This window comes from Dunckerocampus dactyliophorus, chromosome 18 (assembly GCF_027744805.1).
Source record: "Dunckerocampus dactyliophorus isolate RoL2022-P2 chromosome 18, RoL_Ddac_1.1, whole genome shotgun sequence".
In the NCBI taxonomy this organism is placed as follows: Eukaryota; Metazoa; Chordata; class Actinopteri; order Syngnathiformes; family Syngnathidae; genus Dunckerocampus; species Dunckerocampus dactyliophorus.
The window spans coordinates 13,835,279-13,843,141 of record NC_072836.1 but is presented as its reverse complement, the minus strand read 5'-3'; the positions used below and the strand labels follow the sequence as shown (position 1 = coordinate 13,843,141).

At 39.6% G+C, this 7,863-nt stretch overlaps 1 protein-coding gene across 4 annotated transcripts in view; it reads left to right on the top strand.

Annotated features, from left to right (window-relative positions):
- The first annotated feature begins 381 nt into the window (after window positions 1–381).
- Window positions 382–7,863, top strand: part of hdac5 (histone deacetylase 5) — a 68,023-nt gene continuing 60,541 nt past the window's right edge. For all 4 annotated transcript variants that reach the window (XM_054759160.1, XM_054759157.1, XM_054759159.1 and 1 more), the window contains exon 1: window positions 382–634. The gene's annotated coding sequence lies outside the window, so the exon portion shown is untranslated. The remainder of the gene's footprint in view (window positions 635–7,863) is intronic.

Sequence of the window (7,863 nt, the reverse complement as noted above, 5' to 3'; positions counted from 1 at the left end):
ATTAAGGCACTCCAATAAGTTCTTGGACACAGGAGGGCGCTGGGGGGCCAAAAGCCAAAGGATTTGAACGAGAGCCAATAGAAGTTTTGGCTTTTATTTACTTATTTTGCAGTATTGAGGTTCCATTGTCTTATACTGCTGTATTAAATTGTTCACAAATAAGGTTGTTGATAAAAAATATTTTTTTGTTGAACTGGAGACAGTTCAACTGATTGCGTATTATTCATCAGAAACATTTTGTTGAGGTTTTTTTTTACACGTCTGGAGTAATAAATTTGGAGTAGTCCATTTCAGCGTAGCTCTGCCTGTATAGCTCTATCCCGTCGGTCTATCCTGTCTATCTCTATTCTGTCTATTAGTTTCTATTGCGTCTATTTTTAGCCTCAGCAGACTGGTCACGTGGCAGGAGGAGGACGTCAATAATGTTGTTGGTGGCGGCTGAGAGAAGGGAAAAGGAGGCGGACTGTAAATATGGAGGAGGTGAAGCGCTAGGAGGTGAAAATTAACGTTGCGACCTTCCAGGCGGCCCGAATAGCTTTGTACGGGGACGTAGCGGTCTGCGGCGGGAGCTAAAGTCGGGAGGAAGACACCTCCGCACTAATACGCGTTCCAGGAGGACCCACCGACATCCACGGTAACTGTAGAGTGGGAGAAAGCCAGTGTGTGGATGCCTGTGTTTGTGTGTATATACATACACTGTGTGTATATATATATATATATATCCACATATATATATATATATATAGATGTGTATATATATATATACAAGTATGTATGTGCGTGTGTATGCGTGACGGCTTTATTGGTGAATTGTTGAGCTTGTTTGAGTCGTCTACACTTGTGTCACACAGTAGCTAACTTGAAAACACACCGCTACTGCTAGCTAAAGCACACAAGCTGACCTAACTGACAGATAAAACACGGCTACAGTGTGTACAAAAAAAATACTTTCCAGTTACTTTCCGCCACAAAATTTATACACACGCTGGCCTGCTAGCAGTTGGCCGAGTTTGAGTCAAACTGACAGCTCACAGCTAACCAGGGCGCAACTTGAAGCTGACAGCACTGTAAGTAAGCAGCCTTGGTGGGTCTTTACTACATACTGTACACGCCTTAAGCTAAGTGCTAACTGAACAACAGCCAAGATGTCCAAAGTGCGGCCCGGGGACCATTTTCGGCACTCCGCATTTTTTTTTTATTGGCCCTTTCTATATATATTGAAAATGTAATTAGTTATTTTTATCAGTAGACTATTAAAATGTGGATGCTTTCTTCAAACGTGACCTATATGTTAATGTTGACGTTCTCCGTTTTCAGATCAACATTTGCAATAAAAGTGACTATTTGAATCGTGGATATGTGGGGATCCTCTGTAAGTTTAAAATACACCCAGGATCACATTTTTGTTGCCACACATTGTAGCACAATAGGTTTGTTTGATGTTCTGACCCGCTACTATGTGTGAATGCATGTACTGTGCAGACCTGCCAACGTGTACTCGTTTTTGTCGTACTTGGCATGCAATTTGATTCTTAAATACACTTGTATGCTTCACTGCTCTCCATTTTGTTGCTTTTCGCTGGTTTCAGTTTCGAGTTTTGTCTACACAGTACAGATAAATGAATAGATCTTATCAGTTTCTCAATAGTATTTCCAATCGGGGGGGTGCGAAAATATTTCTGTTCCCCAGTGAGGGCATGGCAGAGAATAATTGAGAACCACTGGTGTAGAACAAGGGTGCCCAGAGTGTGGCCCTATACCCTACTAAGTCTTTTCATTTATCAACGCTCAACATTGCACAACTTTGACATTTCAGGGCTTATCCACTTAAAAAAATAAATAAATTGGAGCAAAAACTTATTTTTAACTCTTTGCAGTATGTCTTCTTGTTGTATCTCGTTGTGACCACTAGATGGGAGTGTTGACGTGAGTCTTCACGCAAGGACTGGAGACGTTTACATCTGCTAACGTTGGCCTAATTATTAATATTTGATATTGCTTTTTATTCCTGGTGCTCGTGTGAGCATATCTAGCCTCAATCTGCCTCGCTTGTAGATGGGTAACATCATCAGGGAATGCTCTTTTTTTTTCCATTTTTTTTTCTCCATGTCCACTCGGGAACCTTGTAGGTTCTCAATAAATGGTGATGCCATCTCCGAATTAGTTAAACAGTGGCACTTTCATAGCTGATTTTTAAGATGAAAGCCTGGACATAACCTGGTCCTGACCAGGTTATGAGTTTAGCCAACCTTCGCTGAACACACAAGTCCAGTTTGTTAGCATCTTTTAATTTACAAACTGTATTAAAATGCCCCCACTTCAAATTTTCTGTATGGTGTAATGTGGGCACCCTTGGTGTCGAAGGGATACTAATGATCTTATCTTTATAGTCGATTTTCAGGGCGTTTGGCGTCTTGGTTTGCTAAACCTACGAGTGAGGCGTGACGGGTGTACAAACCAAAAGCTCAAAACAGTTTTGGTGCACAGTGGAAGGCTTAAGGTCAAACACCATCCATTCGCTGGTCGACGTCCGACTTGTTTGAATTAAAAACAAAAAAATACATACAAAACAATGAAATTCCATCATAAAACTTACATTTATTGCAATGTCAATGTTTTAAGTGCATGAGGAAGTGGAGAGGGACGCTTGCTAACTGGGGCGGATGTCACCTTGGAGAGAGACTTCATTCGTTTTACATAATATTCTTAACTGTCGTACAAGTGCAGAAATAAGTGAACCGCTGTATAGTAAACCTTCAAAACAACAAATGCAGCACCCTTGACTTTGATAATGCAGCTAAACCTAAACGCAGCTCACCTTTCCTGTATAAATATCGTTCTTTCAATGTTATTGTCCAACGACCGCCTTTTACTGAGCAGCCAGAACACGTGTAGTCCAAGTTCAACTCTTGCACTGCACAGTAAACGTAAAATTTGCCAAAATGCGGTTATGCTGGATAGCCTTACTAATGACTTTGAAATCATTTTTGGCATGGCAGACATAATTATGTCACTTACACTTAGATGCCCTAAACTGAAATTGTTGCTCGATACGAAGACTATGAGGAAGGACATGATTTCCTTCAGTTGCTGTTACAAGGAAGCCTACTATTTATATCATCGTAAGGATTTTTGAAACCTTCTTACATGTGGATGAATCACATCTTAATGTGACATGTTCCCTGGTATGAACAGTACACTATGGCTTTCGTGAGAACCGAAGCATATAAAAGCACAGAAGCACTTTATCCTATAGAAATAATGTAAATCCAATGTAGACACCCAAAAATATATTTAAAAAACCCCCCACATTTTTGGGAGTAATTATAGTTTTACATGAGGAAACAGTGCATAGTAATTATAAATGACTAATTAAATGCATAAATGAACATTTAACATCACTGTTACCTTTACTGCAGACTCTTTTTGGCGAAGACGGCAAGGAACGGTGATCTCATTTTGAGATATTCAGTGGTATGCACACTACACTAAGGCTTTTGTGAAAACCGAAGCAATTTTTCTCATCGGAAATAATGTAAGTCCAATTTATCTGTTCAAGGCACCCAAAAATATATTTTCGAAAATAGATTTTTAAATGAAATGGATAAATGAACATTTAACATCACTTTTACCTTTATTGAAGACTCTTGTTGGCGAAGACGGCGAGGAGCTGTGAGGGAGTAGGGCATGGTAAGAGAGAGGAGGGGATCCACACCAACAACAACTTCTCAACATGTTTGATCGTTTGTGATCGCTACGTTACCACCTTTACCCTTTTGGCCGTGTGATTACGTTGCCAAGGTAGAACTCGATGCAGCAAATTGACCAGTTGGTGTAACATTCTCATTTGGGTTTGCCGAATGAATGTGCCTTGCATGATTCCGTAGTATTGTGTAAACTAAGTCCTGCAAGATTTGGTGTTGGTCTACATCAGTGGTTCCCAAACTTTTTACAGTCGCCTAGCCCTTCAGACATTTGACTTGAAGCCATGTGCCCCCGACTGCTGCACACTTGAAAAACATAAACCATTCTTACATTTTGTTAAATTGAAATGTTAAACATGATTAATTGGTGAATTAATTTTATAATAAGTAATTCTGGTTCAAAAATGTGTACCGTGCATGGTCAGATTTGGATAAACGTTTTGCATGAGCACTGATAAATAGATAAGATGTGAAGTTCTCTTGGAGATGACTAAAGCATCTAAGTATTGGTCCTACATATCTTTTATTTCAGCCGGATGTTGGGATCCTCCCCTTTTGAATGGGTTGAACTTGAGCTTCACTTTTGTCCACTTGCAGTCGCTATGATTTAAATCTGCATATTAGTTTGATCCCAAATTGAAAGGGAAAGTTGAACAACCATGATAAAGCAGTAGCCAAAGTACAAGAATACATACAAGCAGCGATGTAGCCTCTTTATTGGGGGAATAGCCACTCTCTCCCATCTTGACACACACGTACATTGACAGGTTTCCACAGTGTGGAGATTGAAACACCAATAGAAGTTAAACCTTCAAGATTACACGCTCTAAATACACAACATAATCATCAAACTTACTTATTTATATAACTCACACAGAGCAATGAAGAACTTCATGCCGTGTCTCCTTCCTTCTTTCTGCTATGACGGTGAGCTCTGTGCTATGAGGCGTTCAGATGCGCTCGTAATTGTGAGTGTTAGGCACTAATTGTTTTTCATTTTTATTCACGTGCCCCCAATGACAATTGGCATACCCCTGGGGGTACGCGTGTACCCCACTTTGGGAACCTGGTTTCTACATCTTTAATAATACCACACGATTCAATGTGCCAACAGTTTGTTACGCACAATATTATCCGAAAACGGAGACAGTGTATGAGAACTGAGGTGAACATCATACAAAAACTGGGGCAATAAATAACCAAGGTTTGACTGTTCTCCCCAAATACTGAAGGTTTTGAGGATGCTACTCGGCAAATCAAATTTTCAGATCCCTCCCCAATTTTTGAGATCCACAGATTGGCTAGACCACTCCAGGATCTTTATGTGCTCTCCTTGACTCACTCCATTAGTATCAAACAGTTGGTTTCCCATCCAAAACCTCTCTTCATTGTTCTGGCTGAGGCCAGAAAGTTCTCGTCTAAGGGCAATGACTGTTATTTTGTACTCCTTCCATTTTCAAAGTATCGCACGCAGCAGTGGTCTCTTTTTCACCAAGCTTCTTGCTGAATGGGCTAATTTGTGTACAGTGTTCCCTCACAAAAATGCTACAGTACAGCAGAACGGCGCCAGGACGAAAAGGCACGGTCACAGGAGAAAACATACGTGTGAGCGACTTAATCATTTCTTGTGTCCTACCTGTAGGTTGATCATTAAAATTCAAATGAAGGTTTGAACTTCTTTGAGAGTGTTTAAACAAGAGAGAAATGTGATAAATGTCTGAGAAAAGTGTATAAAGTGGCTGGTGAGGGGTTTTACGGCCTTAAAACATATATAATCATTGTAAAGATATGAAGTTGGCTACTTCGCCGATTTCACTTATTACGAGCTATTTTGGGAACCAATCCCCCGCGATAAATGAGGGAACACTGTACTTCATGGGCACAAAACCGGTCTGTGGGTGTCAGAATTCCGTCTGGTTGGTTTAGGAGCAAACGCTTACATCATGCAATCAAACACAAATTAATTCATAACCTTCTTGCAATTTTGTTGATATTCTCTTTCTCTGTTGAAATATACATAGCAGAAAAATAATGGACTGTTCGTGTCTTTCAAAGGCGGTTATCTTACAAAATCAGCAGGGGATCAAATTCTGATTGGAAGGGCTGGAATCCCAGCACTTTGGTCCATGTAGTATGTCAGCTGAGATGTTCTCATGTGTTAATCATGTTAATCATATCTCGCCATCCCCTGGAAACACTTCAGCAGTCGGTTTCTCTAATTGTCAGTTGAACTGGGTAATTGGAGGTTTCTAATTTCTGCTTGTTGTTTTCCTCATTAGTGAGTTCTGCCAACATGCATTTTTGCGGTTGCATTGTGTTGCTGTCGAACACTGTTGAAATGTAAGCATTTGTTTGTGCTTTAGGATACCGGGCTCACTCAGAATTGCTCTGCCCCCTTTGTAAATGATATTTATTACATTATATTTACTTTTCAATCTTACTTTCAATCTTTCACTGTAGTTAAAAAAAACTGCGCCTTGGCAACAGTGCAATGATTACTAAAATGACATTTTTCTTCATACTACTACTTTATTCTTGTGACATTATGCCTTTTTTTCCTTGCTAGATTCCAACTCTTCTCTTAATATTTTGACTTTTGATTGATTTTCCCATTTTTGCTGCTGTTGTTTTTTATTAAGTTTCCTTGTTAAATTAAATTTTTAAACTGTGGTGCGGGCTGATAAAATCACAGCCGCCGGCCGCAAATGGCCCCCGGGCCGCACTTTGGACACCCCTGAGCTAGACAGTGGTTATGTTGCTGTTGTTGTTTCAAGCTGCTTAGTGATAATGATGAAGATGAAAATATAGCGTATGTCAACATAAACAAACCGATTGATCATCGAAATTACAGTATCCCAGAGGACTGCAATCTGTGGTGGTGGTGTGTCTGTGTGATGACATCATCATCTTATTTGCATAATTGGCTATGACGCAATAACGCTGAAGTATAGACAAAAGTGAGCAAAAAAACATGAACTTTCTTGTAGCTTCTTTTTGTGTGTGTTTTTTTTGTTAATGGGCAATGAAGCAATGGGCAATGGATGGACACTCAACTTCCCAAAATGCAGTTCTTCTTAAAGGGCTAGGCTCGACCCGTAACAGCGTTAATAAAAAAAGAAGCACTAAAAAAAAATCTGCAAAGGGTGAACCGCGATAGAGCGAGGGAACACAGTATTCCCACAATTCCAATGTGGAACTGTCTTTCTTAACAGCACGTCCTGTTGTCAATAAGGGCAATGAACTCACACCTTTTAATCTTTTATCTTTATTTATGTAGTTTTACTGTAAGTGTTGTATGTGTGTCACTGATATGATGCCTCTATTGCACTGCACACTAATTTACCTACGGGTATTATTAAAGAAATCTGACCCTGACCTGACCTGAATGCGCAGTAACAACAAGGGCCGTACCCATGCAACTTTTTTGCTTTTGATACCGATATTGTAGCCCGGAGTATCGGCCAATACGATATCGACCCAATATCAGCAGGAATCATACACAATTGTATTACTTATTTTGTAGTGTGGAAGATTAGAAAAGGCTTGATGAAGTGATATTACTCAAACAAAACAATAATCAGCAACAGTTGGTATTGAAACCCGACATCGCTCACCACCAACAGTGCTTGTCATCGAGCACAATAAATTGGCCTATCTTTTCTGTTATAGCTAATGACTTTTTACCGTCTCTTCAGAGTTTCACACGTGTTGCAGATATTTTCGGACAACACTTGTTGTTTTTTTGTTTTTTTTTTACGTCTCTGTTGTCTTTCAAAAATCCTAATGCTGTTTTTTGAGATGCTGTTTCTGTTTGGTGGTATTAAACTTCACCGGTTCTGTGCCACCACAAGAAACTTGTGCAAGTTTTACACTCAGCTGCAACATCTTTTTCGGATGTTAACAAAAAAATACAGTCACAGTCACACAGCCAATATCTTAGTGCTTATATTGGAGATTTTAGATGCATAATGCATAATCCGATACCGTTGCCCCTCACCACTCTGCCGTTCGAATTTTGTGGCTTCACTCTATCATGGTTTTTCAAAAATACATGACTTTTCTTTTTCGTGATTGAATACGGCCTATTATTAGTCAAAAATATGCATATTGAGCGAAATTGTATGTCCTTTTTTGCCTAAATTAAGCATTTTTGAACATA